Source organism: Rhineura floridana, chromosome 11 (assembly GCF_030035675.1).
Source record: "Rhineura floridana isolate rRhiFlo1 chromosome 11, rRhiFlo1.hap2, whole genome shotgun sequence".
NCBI classification, from domain to species: Eukaryota; Metazoa; Chordata; class Lepidosauria; order Squamata; family Rhineuridae; genus Rhineura; species Rhineura floridana.
In genome coordinates this window covers 27841921-27860914 of record NC_084490.1, presented here as the reverse complement: position 1 = coordinate 27860914, position 18994 = coordinate 27841921, and the positions used below count along the sequence as shown (strand labels likewise).

The 18994-nt window shown below is 42.7% G+C and overlaps 1 protein-coding gene across 1 annotated transcript in view; it reads right to left on the bottom strand.

The window, feature by feature from the left end:
• Window positions 1-11593: 11593 nt before the first annotated feature.
• Window positions 11594-18994, bottom strand: part of LOC133365826 (von Willebrand factor A domain-containing protein 5A-like) — a 40985-nt gene continuing 33584 nt past the window's right edge. Inside the window, exons 20-21 of the mRNA XM_061588130.1 lie at window positions 12213-12444; window positions 11594-11875 (exon numbers count right to left, since the gene is read on the bottom strand). The gene's annotated coding sequence lies outside the window, so the exon portion shown is untranslated. The remainder of the gene's footprint in view (window positions 11876-12212; window positions 12445-18994) is intronic.

Here is an 18994-nt window from a genome sequence, read left to right as displayed (position 1 = left end):
AATTTTGGGTACCATAAAAGGGCAATTGGGCTTTCTGCCTCTGGCACCAAAGTGCCAGAAACACACAAATGCAAATATAGATATATATGGCAATGGGCAAGTGCACATAGACTTGTTTGAGGTTTGATGAGTGCAACGTCTGGTGTTAAGACATCTGGGATGTGGTCCCATTATTATTTCTCCCTCCCCCCGCTCAAGGTCCCATCAATGAGAGAAGTGAGAACTGGGCCTCTACCATGGCGGCCCCATGGCTATGGAATTCACTTTCTCCTGAGGTGAGCAAATATTCTTCCCTGTTATTCTAAAAACAATGAAAGCCTTATCTCTCTCAGCAGCCTTTTTAGCAAGCCAGCATTTTCTTGAGAGCTGAGGGGAACACTTGTCTACCTTAACTAAAATGGGAAGCACATTTCACTCTTGTGGAAAGAGAGAGAAGGAACTACTCTTAGAGAAGAGTGCCCCTGTGGTTCTGTATTAATCACTTTTCTGGAGATGTCTTCTGACTGGAAGGATTCAGGCCCAGGGCAGAGGGTGATATGGAGACACAACTGGCAACCTCCTCTTTGGACAGTAATTTTGTTGCATCTGTCCATCAGGGAATACCTCATCCAATGCAGAGGTGCAGCAGAATTTACTGCTCCAGCCATGCCTTCTTTCCACCAGCAACTAATGGAAAGAAGGCAAGGCCGGAGCAGTAAATCATACAGAGAGTAGTGGACAGCCTCCACTGTAAATGGGTGCTTTGGTCTTATAAAAAGCCTTTAGTTATTTAATCAGTATCTCACAGCTCTGTGGTAGTTGTCTCATGGCACATAGTTTGTGAATTACTATACTGAGCCAATTAGCGCTGGTGGGTTGGGCCTTGGCTGTTAAGCCATGGAATTGTGTGTTTATTATCATTCTGTGGATGTTTTATTTTGTGCTATAAATTTTATTTTATGGCTGTTTTTTTTTTCACAAGTAAGACTTTACTGTAAGCCATGATGAGCTAAAGTGGAGTAGTCAGTGTAAAATTTCTATACAAATGCAAATAAATGTTTGCAAGCATTGGCTTGCATGGACAAACCATAATTGACCGAGTGGTACAGACTGATTGCCTATTTCTGAGTCCTGACACCCTTTGGAACAAATACCTTTCAGTGTAGACAGTTCACAGAATCAGCAGGGTGTCAACAAAGTGCTGAGCAACAAAGCGGCATACATACAAATGTTTCTCAGTCCACCCTTGTAGAATTCTGAGCTGTGTGAATACATACAGTATTTGTTTTCCTGAAAGAAGTGTTTTTTAATTTTTGAAAATATTTATAAACTGCAGTTTCACACAAAACATCACAAGGCAGAATACAACCTAAAAACACAGTAAAAATAATTTTAAATATCAATCACATCAAGAAAAATGGGTTGGCAAATGAACACCCCTAGTGATTGGAACAGGGATGGAACGATGGAGGAAAAGTTTTTTTGTTTTTTGTTTTAAATAAAATCCACAAGCCCCATCCTCTGATTTCCCTTCAGTTTTATCCAAATTAAGCATCCCCATAGTTGTATAGAAGAGTAGCTAAGGGGGCTATTACAAAAGCCCCCTCCGTCCCTCCTGTTATTCAAGCACTGGATTGGAGGCCATTTTAGCAGGGCTGGCCCAAAATATTTTGCAACTTGAGGTGGAAACCCCAAATTGCATCACCCACCCAGCAAGAAATAAAATCACTATCCATGTGTCCAAAATTTGGCTTTAATAAGCCTAACAGCAGGGCCGGCCCTATATCTCACTGTCAACATCCCACTTTGCAGTTGGAATCCAAGCCAGGCTGGGTCTTTGTGCCATTTTTCAGGAGTACCAAGCTAGACTTTACAGAGAATGCCTTGCTCTTCTTTCTCTCCTCCTCATATCCTTCAATCCCACTTTTTTTTTAAGGACTCATTTCTCTGGGACATTTTGTTCCTGGCCAGCCTGAACAGTGCAAAAGAAGCCAGCCTCATCTGGGATCTGCTCTTTTGTCCTCCTCCTCTTGCTCTTTAGCTGGAAAGGGGAGCAAACAAAGAAAAGAGAAGGTCGCTACTTTCTATAGGACGTACAATAATACATGGTTTGTAATGGAACCTCCTCCTTGACAGCTTTGAAAGAAAGCGGGAAGTGTGTGTGTAATGATTTGCAGTTCTTAGTAAACAGGGAGTAAACAGAGCTACATTAGGAAAGGAGGGAGTTGCAGCTGATTGCAACAAGCAAGGGCCATCAGCCTGTGTTTGCTAGGCCCAGCCCTGGAGGTGGTCTTGCAGGCAATTGGCCAGTGTTGTGGGGCACTGGTGATGGGAGAAATGGAGGGTGGGATGCAGAGACATGGAGATGGAGGGTGTAATCTCAAGGTGGGTAAAGCAACTGGCATTGGCCTCCCCCCCCCTCCCGGCTCAAGCTCAGAGAGGTTGGCAGGGGAAGCTGCAAAACAAGTCGAGGGGGGTCGGATTGGAGACAAGGAGTGTCTCTAAAAATAGGACACTTGGCAGAGCATGTGAGGGGAACAAGGATTGATTTAAAGAGACACCAGAGCACGCAGGGGGCGTGGGAGACACCAACCCTTTAATTGGGCCCAAGCACACTTAACCCCCATGCAGGGCAACAGGGAGAGCTAATCCCTCTCCTATCTAGACGGACCCAGCTGTTCCCAGGGCATAAAGGGGGAGGAAGAGCAGCAGAGGTAAATTCTTGAAGCTCCTCTGGGCTCTTTATCCAGCCTGGACGAAACAGAAGGTAGATGGTTTGAGAAGGAAGGATGGGAAATTTCATCCTTTGGGTTCTCTGAGAAGAAAATATGATCTAGTGGGTAGAGCAGGCAGGACGGGTAACTCTTAGGAAAACCAGGACTCCTGGGCAGAGCTTGGAAAAGTTACTTTTTTGAATTACAATGGCTGGGACTGATGGGAGTTGTAGTTCAAAAGAGTAACTCTTCCAAGCTCTGCTCCTGGGCCCTATTCCAAGCCTTGAGTAATATTGGGCCTACCTACGGTTCATGGTGGGTGGTTTGGTAGACAAGAGGCACACAGTGTAACACTAGGAGACTTTGACATGGTTAGATTTTGTCTCCTCCTTCTAATCACTTTGCTGTGGGTGTATTCTTCCCCAACCCTTACACAGTGTTCTTACAAAGTGAGGATCATAAATCTATATAGGGGATTGTGTTTTGAATATGATAACATGATAGTAAATTATTCCATAATAAATATGGGTATATTATTTTAGTATCTGCTGGCTGGAAAGTAAGAAGGGCCGAGAGCAATTGTGTGGCCCTCATCCCCTGATCAAGGGCCATTGGGTTGTATTCCAGTGTTAGGCATACTCAGAACAGATTCATAGAAATTAATGGATATGACTAAGGGCCCATCTTAACTATACATTTAAAGCAGTATCATACCACTTCAAACAGTCATGGCTTTCCCCAAAGAATCCTGAGAACTGTAGTTTGTTAAGGGCTATGAGATTTGTTAGGAGACCCTTATTCCCCTCATGGAGCTACAATTCCCAGAGTTCCATGGGAAGAGGGCTTGACTATGAAACCACTTTGAGAATTGTAGCTCTGTGAAGGGAATAGGTAGGGTTGACACATTGCTCAGTTAGCCAGGTTTTACCTGGATTCTAGCCATGCTACCCAGTGCCCATTTAGCCCATTAGGTGGCCTGGAGTCCCAGCTTTCTTTCTACCTGTTTTTAAAAAGCAAGTCTCTAGCCTTTGTAGATCCAGAGATACAAGGCAAAATGTGGAGGCAGTTTTCTGTCCAAACATTTTGTGAGAAATAAGTGTACTCCTGTCTTCCATTAGCCAATTAAGGACACTACAGCTGTCCTGGGAAAATCAATAATTTTAGCCTGCCTGGCTGCTGGTTATGCAGAATCTAGGCAGTCAGAAAACTGCACATGATCACATGATCAACACGAGCTGCTCTACTCCTTATCCAGAGACTCTAGCTCACTTTCTGGTTGAATCAGCAAGGAGAAGCAGCCTTCATCTCCATTTATTTATTTATTAAATTTTTATACCGCCCCACTAGCATAGCTCTCTGGGCGGTGTACAACAGAAAGTATATACAATAAAATCACATAAATCGGTACAAAAACATATATATAAAAATCCACAAATCTAAAACCAAATTGAACATATTAAACTAAAATGCCTGAGCAAAGAGAAAGGTTTTAACTTGGCGCCGAAAAGATAGCAATGTCGGTGCCAAGCGCACCTCAACGGGAAGACTATTCCACAATTCAGGGGCCACCACTGAGAAGGCCCTGGTTCTGGTAACCATCCTCCGAGCCTCTCTATAAGTTGGAACTCGGAGGAGGGCCTTCGATGTTGAATGTAGTGTACGGGCAGGTTCATATCGGGAGAGGCGTTCCAGGAAGTATTGTGGTCCAGCACCGTATAAGGCTTCATAGGTTAAAACCAACACTTTGAATCTGGCCCGGAAACATATAGGTTGCCAGGTTCAGGGCCTGAGATTGATCCTGTATCTTTAGAAGAGAAAGTCAGCCAAGTGCAGGTGTTCTTGCAACTCTGTAATGGGAAAAACCAAAAGGTGGAATTCTCCCTTCTCCCTGCACAACTTTTAAAGATACAGAAGACCTCTTGGTTGCCAGGCCCAGCCTCCAAGAGGTCTTCTGTATCTTTAAAAGTTGTGCAGGAAGAAGGGAGAATTCCACCTTGTGGTTTTTCCCATTACAGTGTTGCAGGAACACCTGCACTTGGCTGACTTTCTCTTCTCCTAAAGATACAGGATCACTCTCAGGCTCTGAACCTGGCAACCCTATCTCAATTGCCTCTGTCACAGGGTATGTGCCTTTAAATGGTGAATGCAATGGGAGTATCTGCCTGTCATCATGGAGAATGGAATAAAGGGGTTTGAATCCACCAAACTCTCCCTCCCCTGGATAAATCCAATATATCAAAGCAAACCTCTCTGTAGAAAAGGCACAGGTATTAGCACTTGCAGTTTTTGGCCTTGTCCCCACTGTTAAATGGTGCTTTCTCCTAAGTAAATTTACATGGCATGCAGCCTCACTCACCCTGTTGCCCGGTAGAGCATCTGTTCAGCAATTCAGAAAAGGCTAAATTTTTTTTTTAATACATATCCTCCTTCAATATGACTGGCAGGTATCTCCCCACCAAAGATCTACCTACTTCATTTCCTCTGCAGGGATGGATGTGTGTGCGCACGTATACATATATACACATATATATTCAGGGCAGTGGGGGTTGCAATCTTTTCCCCCCTTAAGACCAATAGGAATAGTACAATCTACCCCACACTCACCACCTTGGGAAAAGTGGCATTTTTTCCTCTGCGTGCAATATGTCTGCTCCCTGGCAGTGGCTGAAATCCCTTATTCCTAATGCCAGATTAGTAGAGGCAAGCTTAGAATGTAGTGGTGAAGATTACACTCAGCATATATTTAAAGGATCCATTTTCTTTATTACTATTTTACATATTCAAAGTCCAATTCTTGTTTTTGCAAGGACTGGGGAGAATTTCCTTTATGTAAACATTGAAATAAAAGCGATTGGTTTATAGTGATCTTCTTTTATACGGCCAAATTTCAAACATATATTTTGCTATGCAAACCACTTTGGGAACTTCGTGTTGAAAAGCGGTATATAAATACTTTTACTACTGCTGCTACTTTTGGCAGGACTCCGTATATGGTGTTTGCTCAAAGCACTCTAAAGTTCAGGCAAAACCTTGGTGCACATCAAGAATCTGCCCTTTCTAACAGCATGTTAAATACTCTAAAGATAGAATACATCATTCCTTTTTACTTGCTGATCTTCAATTTACTGCTCAGCATAAGCTTGGGTATCTTCAGATATTTCAGACTTGGGGGTGGTGGAAGGGTACAGTACTGCTTGCTTTGAAGCTAATTAGATAAGATTATTGACTGATCTGATAATATTGACTGCCATGAGCTCTGTTTTTAGCAGTGGAAGGGCAGGATATAAATCCTCTTAGTAATAAATAAATATTCCATAGCATTGGAAACTAGAGTCTAGGCATTAAGGTTGAGAAGGCACTTTTTAAAAAAATCCTCACATCCTCCCCCAGTTTTTGGTGGTAATTACTAGGCACAAAACCAAAACAACTGGACAACGCAACTAGTAATATCTACAATTTGCATAATTGGCAAATAGCCTGCCGGGATTAGTGGAACTGGAATATGGCAACCCTAGGAATAGGGGTCGCCCAAGAACTCTCAGAGTCCTTAGCAAACTGTAGTTCCCAGGATTCTTTGGGGGAAGCCATGATTGTTTAAAGTGGTATGATATTGTTTAAATATATAGCACAGATGGGACCTGAGGTCCATTAATTTTAATGGGTCTACTCTGAGTCTAACTTAGTTGGATATAACCCATTGATCCACCAAAAAACAAAACAAAAAGGTGGTCCACAAACATTTATTAATTAATTGATTGTATGTATTATTATATGTACTTTATTGTTTTAGAAATATCAAGGACAGGAGGAGCCAAGGTTGAGCCTGCCAGATGTTGGACTACAACTCCTATCAGCCCCAGCCAGCATGACCAGTGGGCCTGGATGATGGGAGCTGTAGTCCAGCAACATGAGGGGGCCATTTTGATTACTTCTCGCCTAGGAAGTCAGTGCTAAAGCTTTTGCTACTCAGACTGGGATCCGATTCCAGTTACTGATAGCAACAATATTATAACTATCTCTGGAGAGGGTGGCAGGTGGAAGCACACTCCTGCTCCTTCTGCAACAGGGAATATTTCTGCTGGAGTAGATGTAGCAGCGCTGAACTGGTTGCTCTCCTCCCCAGCTCTTTCCAGGGATGGGGGAGGAAGAAGCTGCCTGGAAATGCTGGAGGAGAGCATATCTGGCCCTCAGGTTGCAGGTTTGCCACCCCCGGCCTGCAAAGTTGAGTGAATAAAGTGGAGGGTCAAGGTCTTTGCATTGGTATTCCTGGGATCTGTTTAAAGGAGGTCAAGTCAGATACAAAGCAGGGCAGTGTTGTTAAACACTTTTAACAATGGTGGAGAAAAGGGGGGATTTTTGGCAGGGTTGGGAATATGATGGCAGCAGCTAATATGTCCTCTTCTCAACAAATATTACAAGAAGCCCATTTCTCTTTTGAAGAGTGAAACAGTCGGAATCCTGGACTCTGGGTCAAGGGACTTTAAGAATCTGTCCAGATGAGCTACTCCCGAACATCCCTTAACTACTCTGGTCCTGTTAATAATAAAAGAGGGATCAATGTCTTCTGACATAGGTAGGTTCTAATCCTCATTAGTAATTGGAAGCACAGACCGAGGGGGTGATAGTTACTCTGGATTAACTAATCTAGAGCACAAGAACACAATATATATAGCATACCCATTTGTTCTCTGTGTGCTCTGTTCACAAAAGGGATGTTTCCTTGGGTGAAAAGATGTTGACTTGCCCTGTTGAAGAAGATGAGTGTTCCAAGGGATATTCTAGCTTCAAATATTTAACAAAGGGTGCAATGTCTTATAAAGGGAATCACTGTTGTAGTCACAGGAGAATACCTTGTACTACTGTGTGGTGTAGGTAGTGAACTTGCAACTAGCCCCTTTGAGAGTCTGGGCATTTGTTGCTGGATATGTGAAGGATCTCCCCGAGGAGTAGGATTTGCCACCTTTTTGGGGGTGGGGGCAATCTCTGTGCCTTAAACAGCTGTGCCTAGGTAGAAATTCAACAGGTGTATTTTGGGGAAAGCTCCACTTGTTGCATATCTGCCGCACTCTTCCCTTAAAGCACAGCAAAGCAAGAGTCAGCTCTTACTGGAGTCCTTACAGTTAGCAGCTGCCCTTGCAAAAGATCCTCCATTCCCTACTTCCTCCCACCCGTGTGAGGCTTTGGCTGGTCACTGAGCCAGGACTCTGGATAAGGCGACTTTTCCCAGTGAAGAGAACAAAAGACCCGAGGCCGGGTGCTCTGAAGGGTGTGTATGTGTGTGTGGGTGCGCAAGTGAGTGAGTGAGAGACTTTCTCAATGCCCTATTGTGTGGCAGGGCTGGCCTGCCAAGAAGTGGGACTTGCAGGCTTGACAAACAGCAACCCCTTATTCCATTCTTTTCAGCTTAGACCTGGCCCTGGGGCTTCCAGTGACTGGGATTTGTGTCAAGGGGTGCTCCACTGAGGGAAGGCCTCTTGAGGGGGGGAAACCTTTTAAAAATGCAGGGTGGCTGAGGAAGGGAATCTGGATAGGCCTCACTGTGGGTATGGTTTCCATGGCAATTTGGGGAGAGGGGGTGCGAGTCCAAAAGGAACTGGCTTTGAGCCTGGAAATCTGTTGGCACTGAGTGGCAAACAGCCAGGAACAGCAGACCAGGGCCAGATCTATTCCACCCCTCTAGCACCCTCAGGCTGCCCCAGGATCAAAGCTGAAGGGGGAAGGCCCCATAAGTGTTCTCTTTGAGCCAGCTGGTTGCTCTGATTTGGGGAAGAGAGGGTTGGGGTGGAAAGAGGTGTGTGTGTGTGTGTGTGTTAGTTGGTTAGTGCCTTAACCAGCTTCCTTGTGAGCCTGCCAGACTTTAAGCCTGGGTGGAACTGTTTGCCAGAGGTGGATGAAATACTCCCTCACTTGAAACATCCGGTTTTGCTCGAGTGAGGAATTAACTCCTGCCTCCTGCTACAGCCGCCCAGTTCTAGGTCATGGAGTCACTCATCACTAAGCCAGCGTGGCTTGCCAACTGTACCAATTTCATAAGCTGCCATTGTTCTGTAATACTGAGATCCCACAGCTACAAATGTTTATTATTTATATCTTTATCACCGTCCTCATCAGCAGCATTAAGAATTAAATCATTTTCATTTCGGGCAGCTGACCATTCTGAATAATCTGTTTATACACAATAGGGGTTCCATGCAGGAGAGATCTATCAGTGGCTACCAGCAATCATACAATCAGGGGCCTGCAACAAAAGATTGCAGCGTATCTGTGGCATGTGTGTGCTGCCTGACTCTGAGGGCTTTGAAAAATAGAAGTTAGTATCAAAGACAGACTTCCTACTCTAACTTGGATCTTCATGTGCAATCTTTTGGGAATGTATACAAGTGCAACCAGTCTGCATACAACTCAATGGAGCATGAGGCTTCTGCTTGTAACTGAAGAAATGGTTTGGCTTGGGAGAAGGTTTGAGGGAGCAATTTGAGTTGCCCCACCTCTGGCCTCAAACTGCAGGACTGCACTGCTAAAAAGCTACTATATCTCTCCAACGTGAAGTGGCAATGTAGCAGTGAATTACCGTGCAGGGTTGTTGTATTTATTTATTTCCTGTCTTTTGTCCATCATGAAATCCAAGGCGGCTTACATGTCGTTCCCAGGCACTAGCCAGACCTGGACCTCTTAGCTTCCACAAGATGCTGGCCTCATGTGCCTTCAGACACCATACACTACTATCTCAGGCTAGTCTGCAATGGGGGGAGGGGGAGAAGCAATGAACAACAGTGCAGAGCTGTTGTAAGTTGCTCTCTCTATTTTTCCCATTTTACAAACATGGAATCTGAGGCTGAGAGTTTCCAAAGGTCACACACTAGATTCAGTGGTAGAAGTGCAACTTGATTTGGATGTCCTAGATCAAACTGGCTATCCAGTCAACTACATTGCTTGTCTTACCTCACCACATTCCCTAAGTGACAAATGTCATGTGTATGCCGCCCTGGGCTCCTGCTGGGAGGAAGGGCGGGATTTAAATCAAATAATAAATAAATAAATAAATAATATCTATCTGTTTCTGTGTAGTGTCCAGTGTGTACCAGTAATGTGTGTTTGGAGGACCTCTGGAGCTAGACCATTTTTGCTCAACAAAAGGCACTTGTGGACCTTGGAATTCAAATTTTGAAGTATCACTGCCTAAGTCAAGGTTTTTTCAGAGCCTCTGTGATATCACAGCAGGTAAGCGAATAGCATTAGGAAGGCATGCAGAGAGAACATAGAGGCTGAGTCAACCAAAGCTTGATAGTGAAAACATTGCAACTACAGGCCCCAGTTTCAATTCAACTAGCAACTCTTAGTACCTGTCTGGATTATTACAAAACTACCATCTGCAGAGTTTTGGGGAGAAAGCAGAACTTTGTTATTGATCTCCTTTAAACAGAAGTAAATGGCTTTGGTTTGCTATTTAATGGAATTGCTCGTGTAAGAATTTGAGAGCCTGAAAATATCAGAGGGAGAGAAAGCATCTGCAGGCTTCTCTTCCTAGCAATGAAACATGTCAGGATGGATAGTTAATGGGGGAAAAAATCCTTGCCCTAGTCTTGGGAATTAATATGTTTTTGATATGGGGGTTACTATACCTGCATGACACTTAGAAGCTCAACAGATGCAGCCTTTTCTTATGGAAATAACACCTATTGAATTTCTCACTGCTATGCAGCTAGTAAATGCACAGAAATCTTTTTTCAGGAAATGCAGCTCATATTATGAACAAACCGTTCCAAACCACTTTAGTTTCCATTTCTGTCAGGAGTGTGTAGGCTAGGGTAATGTAATAGATCTCAATAAAAGCAAGATGTTTACATGGTTCTGCTTGATGTTCTTCAGTGTCAACTAAAGGAAAATAGTTTAGAAGGTGTTATAATGCAACACAGTTGGCTGGAAAGCCACACCCAACAAGTAGCCTTTAATGAATCACTGTCTGGTTGAGAGGAGGTGCCTGTTCCTGGGTTCAGTGCCATTCAACATCTCCACTTCTTAAAGATCAGTGGGACCTATTCATCCACTTTGCATATGACACAGAACTGCAAACGCTTTAGAAGACAAGATTACAATTCAAACTAACCTTAATTAAACTGGAGCGCTAGGTGGTAAATAATAAAAAGAAACTCATGAAAGATAAAAGGGAAGTACTGCAATATGTGGACTTTTTTTAAAAAGCAATAAAAATATCCAGGGATGGGGGACCTGTGGCCCTTCAGATGTTGTGGCCTACTACTTCCATCATCCCTGGCCATTAGCAGTGCTGGCTGGGGCTGATAGGAATTGTAGTCCAACAATATCTGGAGGGCCACAAGTTCCCCATCCCTGTTCTAGGCTAAAGACCCCTTCAATGAGATTGTCAAGTGATACAATGAATGTTTGAGTATAAGCCTGCAACATGTTGCTGCTACAAGAAAGGCTAATACCATTACAGCTTGTGCTTAACAGTTCTGTGCACAAGATATGGGATGCAATATAAATGATTGAGAGATTAAATCCCCTAAAAAAAACCTTCTCCATCTGTTCTCTCCCAACCCCTTTCTCGTTTCCTCAGTTCTATTCTTCCCCCTCCCCCCCCCCGAGGGCTAGTTGTGCTAATGTCTTACAGCAAGAGTCTTATGGCACCTTAAAAGTTAAGAAATGTATTGTGGTGTAAGCTTTCACGCACTAAAGCCCATTTCATCAGATGCAGCAACTGAAATCTTAAATGGATGCTCCATTCCTGCTGGCAAGCTTACAGGATCTTGTTTTCTGATGGGTATCAGGGGTCCTCTGGTGCGACAGCAGTCCTACCAGACTGGCAGTCTGTGGCTGTCGTCCAGTCACATCTCCTGGTTCTGCTGAAGGTGGTTGACCTTGCCACCAGCTTTTGGGAAGGGGCTGCAGCTCAGTGGTGGAGTACATGTTCTGCAGGCAAAAGGTCTCAGGCTTAATCCCCAGCATCTCCACGTACCGCTGGAAAACAGTCCTGCCTGACACCCTGGAGAGTCACTGCCAATCAATGTCAACAATAGTGTGCTAGATGAAGTGATGGACTGACTTTGGGTAAGGCAGCTTCCTGTGTTCTACTCAAGTTGGACGGAGGCTCTTAACACTTAGTGGTGGTGTAGGTAGGCAACTCAAGGACAACTGCAAGGTAATGTTAAGAGGTGACCACGCTAGAAAGAAAACATAAGCATGTGTAACTATTTGTGTACTTCCCTGCTTGATATTACTGTCATTGGCAACGAGCCCAGACGTGATGATAATATCAATGTATTGAAGCCAAGATTATGTATACTGTGTAAATCAACCTTGAAAAAACAAAAATTCTAAAGACTATTCTTCAACAGGTTTACTGCTTGCTACATATCAATATCTTTATATGAATACAAGAGCCAATGTGGTATAGAGGTTTGAGGGATGAATTAGGAATGGGGAGATCCCCAGGTTCAAATCCCCACTCAATCATGAAATTTGCTGGGTGACCTTTTATCAGTAATCACTGTCTCTCACCTTAACCCAGTAGTCTTCAACCTTTTCAGACCCAGGATCCAAACATGAAGTTGGAGGCCCATTTCTTAATTTTTGTCCATTTATTTGTATGGTGGTAATGCTGTTCATTTCAAATCATTACTGATTTCTGCTAGTAGTATGGTATCATCTTCATATCTTAAATTATTGATATTTCTCCCTCCAGTTTTCACACCTCCATCTTGGTCCAATCCCACTTTCCGTGTGATATGTTCTGTGTATAGATTAAACAAACAGGGAGATAAAATGCACTCCTGTCTCACACCCTTGTTGCTTACCCCCTCTAGGATGCACACCTTAATGTGGTGGTAGGGTTTGAGAGTGTTGAAAAAGCTGAGAGCAATGCTGTCAGGAGGCTAGACCAAGAGGCTAGACTCCTAGCAGGGGCACCCCAGGCGGAATAGTCAAAGCTGAGACACCAGACTAAGATGCATCCAAACTCAAAGGAAGGCAATGGTACACCACCTCTGAATACCTCTTACCACGAAAACCCTATGAACAGAGTATCCAAAATGCAACATGAGATAGTGCTGGAAGATGAGACCCCCAGGTCAGAAGGCATTCACCAAGCTACTGGGGAAGAACAAAGCACAAGTATGAGTAGCGCTGTGACTAATGACGCAGCTGGGTCAAAGCCGAAAGGAACACGTGGACATCACCAAATGGTCAATAGAAGAATCAAATTGATTATATACTTGGTAGCAGAAGATGGAAAAGTTCCATTCTTTCTGCGAAAACAAGACCAGGATCAGACTGCGGTACAGATCATGAACTGGTCATATTGAAAATCAGAGTAAAGCTAAAGAAGAACAGCAAAGCAATCATAATACCAAAATACAATTTAAATAACATCCCAGAAGAATATAAAGATCAAATAAGGAACAGATTTGAGGCTTTAAACTTAGTTGACAGAGAACCAGAAGAACTATGGACTGAAGTCAGAGACATTATCAGGGAAGAATGCAAAAAGACAACACCTGTAGTTAAAAAGAGAGAAAGACCTCAATGGATGACTGAAGAAACTTAAAATGGTTAAAGAGAGAAAGAAATCAAAAGCAAAAGGAGATAAAAACACAGTTAGAGCCCTAAATGTAAGTATACAGCGACTAGCACGTAGGGACAAAGAAAACTATTACAATAGTTATTGTATAGAAGTAGAAGAGGACAACAAAAAGGGTAGAACAAGAGCCCTATTCCAAAACATTAGAGAAATTAAGGGGAAATTTAAACCAGGAGTAGGGATGTTGAATAATCAACAGGGGAACACACTGACTGACCGAGATGAAATAAAAGGAAAATGGAAGCAATACACTGAAGAACTCTATAAAAGAGATGCCAGGATGACAGATTCATTCGCGGAGGAACCGTAAGATGAAGAACCAGAAATTTTAGAATGTGAAGTGAAAGCTGCTCTTAAAATTCTTGGAAGAAACAAATCACCAGGAACAGATGGCAAACCAATAGAGTTGCTACAAGCTACTGAGACTGAATCTGTCCACATCTTGACAAAAATGTGTCAACAAATATGGAAAAGAAAACAATGGCCCACAGACTGGAAGTGTTCCATATACATACCAATTCCAAAGAAAGGGGATCCCAGGGAATGCAGTAATTATCAAACTATTGCATTAATATCCCATGCAAGTAAAGTAATGCTCAAGATTCTACAAAAAAGGCTCTTACCATACATGGAGTGAGAAATGCCAGATGTCCAAGCTGGATTTAGAAAGGGAAGAAGCACCAGAGATCATATCACAAACATATGTTGGATGATGGAACGGACCAAGAAATTCAGAAGAAAATCACCCTGTACTTTATAGATTACAACAAAGCATTTGACTGTGCAGATCATGAAAAACTATGGAATGCATTATGGGGGTGCCACAGCATCTGATTGTCCTGATGCGCAACCTATACTCTGGACAAGAGGCTACTGTAAGGATAGAATATGGAGAAACCAATTGGTTCCCAATCGGAACAGGTGTGAGACGGGTGTATTTTATCACCCTATTTGTTTAATCTATATGCAGAACATACCATAAGGAGACCAGGATTGGACCAAGATGAAGGAGGTGTGAAAACTGGAGGGAGAAATATCAGTAATTTAAGATATGCAGATGATACCATACTACTTGCAGAAACCAGTAATGATCTGCAATGAATGCTGATGAAAGTTAAACAGGAAAGCACAAAAGCAGGACTACAGCTGAACATCAAGGAGACTAAAGTAATGACAACAGAAGAGTTATGTAACTTTAAAGTTGATGAGGACATTGAACTTGTTAAGAATTATCAATACCTTGGCACAGTCCTTAACCAAAATGGAGACAATAGTCAAGAAATCAGAAGAAGGCTAGGACTGGGGAGGGCAGCTATGAGAGAACTAGAAAAGGTCCTCAAATGCCAAGATGTATCACTGAACACTAAAGTCAGGATCATATAGACTATGGTTTCCCGATCTCTATGTGTGGATGTGAAAGTTGGACAGTGAAAAAAGCAGATAAGAGAAAAATCAACTCATTTGAAATGTGGTGTTGGAAGAGAGCTCTGCAGATACCATGGACCACAAAAAAGACAAATAATTGGGTGTTAGAACAAATTAAATCAGAATTATCTTTAAAGCTAAAATGATGAGATGGAGGTTATCATACTTTGGACACATAACGAGAAAACATGATTCACTAGAAAAGACAATAATGCTGGGAAAAACAGAAGGGAGTAGAAAAAGAGGAAGACCGTGCAAGAGATGGATTGATTCCATGAAGGAAGTCACAGACCTGAACTTACAAGATCTGAACAGGATGGTTCATGACAGATGTTCTGGGAGGTCATTAATTCATAGGGTCGCCATAACTTGTAATTGATGAAGGCACATAACAATTCACACCCTTTCCGATGGGGAACCGATTGTTTTCTCCATATTCTGGCCTTACAGTAGCCTATCTTGTCCAGAGTATAGGTTCCGCATCAGGACAATCAGATGCTGTGACACCCCCATTTCTTTTATGCTGCAGTGAAGCCTGCTGTGTACATTTGACACTCATTGTGCATGTGCAGGTGAAGGCACAGATTACAGCTTAATGTATAGCAGCTCCGGGAGTAGGGTAGCAGGGGCTGGGAAACAAAAAAGGTAATGTGCATCAGGTGAAGACATCCCTGCCTCCTCTCTGATGTGTACAGCAAAGTGCAAACACAACTTGAATGCAGTGTGTGTGTGGGGGGGAGGATTGACCTTGCTTTGTACTCTCATGAGTACATACCCAAAATGGCTAGCTTGTGCTCAGGTGAGAAACAAACAAAAGTAGAGGTGTAGGGATAAGGATTATCCACTGAAGCGTCACCACGTGACAAACTGTCAACCCTTGAGCACCTGTGATGACTGGATATATAACAGGTTACATTTCCTTTGCAGAGTTTCTGCATTAAGGGGCAATAGAGATTAAATGTAAACCAACTGCGGGCTATCAATTTGATGATGACGTTGTGTGGATGCTGTGAAAAACTTGTGCATGTGCAGCACAGATTCCACCATAACATTCCTGTCTGGAAACATTTCTGCTGGAGATGATTCAGTGTTTGAGACGTACAAAATAGTTAAAAGGAACTAGGCATATTTAGAGAAAAGAAAATAAGCAGGGGTAGGATGGCAGTTTTCAAGAATCTGAAAAGCAGGTTGTGTACCTTTGCAAGCCAAGAAAGACTAAACTGAGTGCCAAGAAAATCTTAAGTTAGAAAGTGCATGCTGCATATATTAATGTTCAATTAAACAAAATGTAGGACATTTCCCTCATGATTATTCTTAGCAAGAATCAACAAAAAGACAACTATCATGGGGAGGGGTGTGGGCATGTTTGGTACAGTGTTGAATAGAGATACAACGTCCATTAAAGTGAAAGGGAAATTGTGAAGCGGGGTGAGGGAGGCCAAGCACTTAGTCTTTTGCACTATGCCCCAGATCTTCTGCTCCTTTCCTTCCCTTTTTAAGAACTGGGGGAAAAAAACTTTAATCACAGGGCAGCTGGGCTCACAGTGCTGGGGAGACAGACCTCAGCCATCCACCATTCAGATTTGTCCAGAGGTGTGTGTGTGATTTTGAGGTCCCATCTGCACTACACATTTCAAGCAGTATCATACCCCTTTAAACAGTCATGACTCCCCCCCCCAAATCTTGGGAACTGTAGTTTGCTTAGGGTGCTGAGAGTTGTTAGGAGACCCCTGTTCACTTCACACAGCTATGACTCTGAGTGGTTTAACAGTCAATCCCTCTTTCGGGGGAACTCTGGGAATTGTTGCTCTGTGGTGAATAGGGTTCTAACAACTCTTTATAAATGGCAGTTCCCAGGATTCTTTGGGGGAAGCCATGAATTTAAAATGGTATAATATTGTGCTTTAAAAGTATGCGGATGTGGCTGGGTAGTGAGATCGCCAACTGACTGGGTGATAGATGGTGGAGGGTTGTCCTTCCAGAACTCTGGAAATTGTAGCTATGTATGCGGAATAAAGGTCTCCCAACAATTCTCAGGACCCTTAAGAAACAACAGTTAATTATTCTTTGGGGAAAGCCATGACTGTTTAAAGTGGTATGATACTGTTTTAAATGTATAGTGCAGATGCGGTATATATATTATATTTAGCCTCTGATGACCGACCTTGTTAGTTACCAGACTGAAGGCAAAGTCCACCAGTTACCTATTGTACCCTGGCCAGGAGTGTAACAGAGTGGTGGCAACACCTGCCATCTCCAAAGATGGAAAATTACATTTTTGTATGTTTGTTTGTGTTCTTACTTTGTTTCTTGTCTGTGTTACTAAAGTTTCTACAGAGAATCTAACCTAGAAAATTATGTTTCTCTCATTATTCATTGTAGAAATCTGTGTCAAATTTATTCTTATTAATTTCAAAGCCTTTTTATTGGTCAATGTCATATGATGGTGAAGACAGCCTTTTGTGTTTCAAACTGGAGGTTATGGTCTATTTCTATTTTGGGTGCATTAACAGTTGAATCTGAAACTGCAGTTTGATCAGACTGATTACAACATGTTGCTACTTAAGCAATGACTCTAGCTTTGCAGGGAGCAGGAGACCTGATCTCCTCTCTGAGATATTGTACTGCCCTACAAATTTGTAACAATGCAAACACAATTTAGGTTGGCCTTTCGCAGTCCAATCCACGTCCTGTGTAGCTTGGAAGAATTTGGTAATGTGCCTCTGAGCATATGGGGAGTGGTGGCAACACCTGCAATTAGCCCAAATAATAGAAACAAGACATGTGCTCTGCTGATCTTGTTTTAGCAGGGAGGAAGCAACAATATTAAAACAGTTGATATAGTTCAGATAGTCACTTTAAATATGTCTGATTTACTTTGCAATTTTAGTGAAGTTTCCTATAGTAAATCATTTACTTTTGCTTCTGCTTCTGTGAATATGTGAAGTACAGCAGCATTTTGCAACACTAAAAAAAGTTCCAAAAACAATTGTGGAATAATGGTACTGACTGTTCTGCAGAATAGTTTCCAATGGACATGAGGAGTGTCTCAGTTTGCACAAAACAGTGGGAGGTGAAATACATTCTAGCAAACTTCTAGGTGTGCTCTATGTTTTTAATTGACCATGCCCACCTTTCCTTAAGTGGAGTAGTTTAAGCATAGCAGACTGAAAACATGCATCTTGGGCAGGGCAAGTTTGTTTTTCCAACAGCTAGTCATTGCTTAAGTAGCAACATATTGTAATCAGCCTGATCAAACTGCAGTTTCAGATTCAACTGTTAATGCACCCCAAATAGAAATAGAGCATGACCTCCAGTCTGAAACACAAAAGGCTGTCTTCACCATCATATGACATTGACCAATAAAAAGGCTTTGAAATTAATAAAAATAAATTTGACAGATTTCTAGGATGAATAATAAGAGAAATATAATTTTCTAAGTTAGATTCTCTGTAGAAACAGTAGTAACACAAAAAAGAAGCAAAGTAAGAAGAACACCAACAAACACACAAAAATGTAATTCTCCATCTTTGGAGATGGCAGGTGTTGCCACCATTCACCATATGCTCAGAGGCACGTTACCAAATTCTTCCAAGCTACACAGCAAGTGGATTGGACTGTGAAAGGCCAACCCAAATTGTGTTTGCATTCTGACAAATTTGTAGGGCAGTCCAATATCTCAGAGAGGTCAAGTCTCCTGCTCCCTTGGTGCAATAGCTGTCCCATTTCCCTGCTTTTTAAAATTTGATAGAAATATCTATTGGCTATACAGTAGGGCCCCGCTTACCAGCGCTTTGCATTCCAGCGTTCCGCTAATGCGGTGGCAGGAAATTCCCCCTTTTAAAGCCAATTTAGCAATTTTATGACATTTTAGCATTATTTTCGCGCGACAGCCCCATTATACTCTATGGGTCCCGCTTTACGGCGGTGGCCTGGTCCCTAACCCGCCGTATAAGCAGGGCCTTACTGTACGTACGTTGTTAAACTGCAAGGTTTTTTGCCTGTTAGTGAATTTCCCTGCTTTTTAGTCCAGGAGGTAAGAAATGGGATCCTGTGCAAGTTTGCTGAGAATGGATTGATCATTTGCATGCTTATTGAGTTCAGTGCGATTTACTCCCCTGCAATCATGCTTAAGATAGGTAAAACTGACCATGGGCAGGGAGGCCTGGAGTGGGCAGGGGGGGAGGAAAAAGGAAGAGGGGAGGGGAGGAAGGGAGAGGAGAGGGAAAGGCAGGTCTGATCATTTGCATGCTTATTGAGTTCAGTGGGATTTATTCCC